Source organism: Spea bombifrons, chromosome 2 (genome assembly GCF_027358695.1).
Source record: "Spea bombifrons isolate aSpeBom1 chromosome 2, aSpeBom1.2.pri, whole genome shotgun sequence".
NCBI classification, from domain to species: domain Eukaryota; kingdom Metazoa; phylum Chordata; class Amphibia; order Anura; family Pelobatidae; genus Spea; species Spea bombifrons.
In genome coordinates, this window is record NC_071088.1 from 88,775,769 (window position 1) to 88,779,481 (window position 3,713).

Below are 3,713 nucleotides of genomic sequence, written 5' to 3' on the forward strand. Positions count from 1 at the left end.
GTTGAAACATAAAACAAGCTTCAGGGTGTAGAAAATATGAAATACTTGGAAGCCTTCCATTCTGTTGAGGGATTACGACGGATAAAGCATTCCCTGTTCGGTATTTTTCAGTAACATATTACATTAGGTCTACAAAACTAACATATTGCATGATGTGGAAATATTTACATAAATAAGACATTACGTTATATACTTGTCACTGAAACATTAGGCATGACAAGTCAGTCAGATCTGAAAACCTTAAAAAGACACAGAAAGTTTTTCTATGGAAGGGAGTTCAGTTCACCTCTTGTAATCAGTAATAACATAAATCCAACTTGTTATCTTCAATATAAAGTACTATAATTCTTCTAGACACACTTGCACAAAGGTAAGTAATTTGTAGGCATATAATTAGGTGTATGATTAAACAATTATACCAAACAGGTGCTAATAACCATCAATTAAATATGTCGGTCTAAACACATTAACTGAAACAGAAACAACGGTATAGGAGGAATAAAACTGGGTGATAAGCAGCCAGATTTACAGGCTGCTGAAGAAAGTTTAATGTAAAAAGTCACACACCAAAGCAAGACAAAGCACAGCAACAAGACACAGGGTAGGTACACTGTATCGGCAAGGTCTCTTCCAGGCAGAAATTTCAAGGCAGACAGAGTTGTTCTCCAAGAACAACCTACCCGCCGAGTTCCGTAAAAAACTGTGTCCAAGTGTATCTACAATAATTGATAGTGTTTTAAAGGCAAAGGTTGGTAAGAGCAAATATTGATTTGATATATTTTTTTCTTCTGTTCCCTTACTTTGCATTTTGTTAAATGATAGAAATAAACTATTAAAATGACTAGTTTTGAAACTATTCTTACTTTTACAGAATTTTTAAACACCTGCCTAAAACTTTCACACAGTACTGTATTTATGTTTTAAACACTTGCATGTTAAAACAATAGAAATCATCACCATACAAGAGATTTTAACATCATTAGTTTTAATAAATGGATGCCTTTTTATTACAGTACTTTATTACATTCCCTTTTCAGCACTTTATAGTATGATGGTGGTTCAACTTTGCCCCTTTTGCTCAACCTATTAGATTGTGAAATCTGAGCCACAAAAAGAGGTAGAAGTTATCTACCCAATGTGTGCCAGCACATCATACATTAACCGCCCAGGGTAGCTGCCCCTCTGTCCCGCTTTTGCAGGCAATGGGGATCATGGCAAGGTTGGGAAGATCCACTTATCTCCCTTGACCAGCCCAGGAGGATGAGAAATCCTACCTCCTGGCATGCCTTTCTACCTACTTGTGGGCTGTCTCTTCCCCACCCCACCTCTTGCTTCACATCCCAACACAGTTGCTATGAAACCACAAGATGGCCCATTATATGCTTCTGTGTCTTAAGGGTTCTTAGACACACACAAAGAAAAATACCGATAAATTCAACTTTTCACTTGTCATTGTTATTTGTTAAGCTTCAAATCAACTTAGGATTTCTTATTATGTATGCACAGGGCAAAATGTAGCTAGTAAATATGAAAATTTATGTTGTCCGACCAGTCAGTTATCAAGTAAGAATACATTGGTTTGCATAAAATGTCTTTTTTGATTTGCATAATAATTTAGCCTGTCAGGGAATATTCTACGTTTCATTTATGGTACACTGCCAAGTGTAAAATAAAATGACAGCTTGAGAAATGATAACAGAGGTTTTGAATTTTACTTCTGAATACTGCTCTCTGTGGTAACTAGCCAGAGGCTAGTTCTAAGGAATGGCTTAGGGGTGAGAGATACATTTTTGTATAATCTGATAAAGTTTAAAGGGAAACTGAATTAAAATATCTGGCTTAAGTACTTAAATGATAATAAATGAATAGTATTGCTCTTCACATGCTCCCTGCTAAATTCCCTCCTACTAAAGGCATTTTAGTGCATGAAGAGGAAGAGCTCCAAGTAGCCAACCCTGGGAACCTGGAGCTATGTTAACAAACAGATGGGTGACACGCTATGTCGCTTGGTCCCAGATAACTCTCATCTTCCTCAGGGGCAGGAAAGGGACATGTAGCCGTGCCCACTCTCCTCCCACTTCAAATTTAATGCTAGCTGGGGCTAGCCGCATTTTTATCCATGGTTAACCCCACCCATAGCATTGCTAAACATACCCTTGGTGTGGCTAGCTATGCCCTCATGGATAGTTAGCCCCGCCCACTCACAAACTCATTCCCTCACAGGAATGAGAGCTCTGAGTAGCCTTCCATGAGAAGTTCCCAGTTATCTATATTAGAGTAATGAAAAGAATAAATCCTAACTCAGGAAATATTTGTGGATTTTATAACTCTTTGTATCCATACATTGTAATATGATTTCTACTTTCCAGATTGTTTTTAGCTTTTAGAAACAAGCATTAGTAATTTAAATGGTGTGCTGTTGATAGGTATAGCATTTTCCAATGCCCCTCTGCTGATGATTGAACATGTTTTCATTTTCAGAAGGTAATTGAACAGAAAAGTCACAGTTGATCAACTGTTTTCATTTCTAATACAAAACCAAGACATATTACATTATTGCAACATCGTTGCCTGTACAATCACACCTGGACCTTCGATCTGGCCCAGTGGGCAAGTGCCTAATGGCACATGGAACTTTGTTGCCACTGCTGCTATCCATCCCATCATTTAGTGTACGTTAGATATACACGGCTGCATGCTACACTCTTGCAGCATGCGGCCACTGGACTTAAAGTGCCAGGGCCCATTTTAATCCCCAGTCCAAACCAGTGTTTAGACAAAATTCCAGAAATAGTGAGGTACCATATATAAACTGTACAATTTACCTATACACTTTTTACTATGCATGTACTAATATGGTGCTGTTTGTTCCACTAAGCTGAGTTTCCATTTTTATTAGTACTTTATTTGCTTTATATATATATATATATATATATATATATATATATATATATATATATATATACTGTATGTTTTTGAAAATGATTTTTATGTCTTATTTATGATGGCATGTAGATTCACTGCATAATTGCACTATGCTGCAGAACCTAGCAGTAAAAGAAATGCTGCAGTGCCTATAAGTCATGGTTCTCATAACTGCAAAAATGAAAAAGAAAAAAATCACTCTCTCTCTACAAAAAAATACGCTTATGTAAATTTTAGCTATATCTTTTTTTACAGCTTGCATAAACCTCACGTGCTCTCGTTAAATGTAGAAAAGAAACGTATGTAACATATGCAAGTTTTGAATTACAAAATGTTTTGCTGGTTTGTTTCTTATTACCAGAACATTTAATATTTAAGTGCAATTGGTAATTAAAAACACTCAAAGGTATGTTGTCACATGCAATATGAATGCAGTGTCTCTAACAATCAAGTTAGTGGCTGTAGAGTAATTGCTTATGTTCACCGCTTACTGGAACCAGTTCATTGACTCATTGATATTGGGGTATTATATATCCTGTATTCCATAAGTGTTAAATCTTGCCATAAAAATGGTTATGTTTGAACTAGTAAATAGGCCTTCTTGAATATTTTATCATATTTTCCCTTTTAGGATACCCATTTCCATTCCCGAATTTCAGATGTTCATTTGTTCATAAGTATAGCTATAATAACCACATTACTTGATTGCACTCAGATGTTTTTCTGCAAGTAAATCTCGCTCTAGGTTTCTCAAAGCTCTGACTGAAAAGGTTAATTAACACAGCATG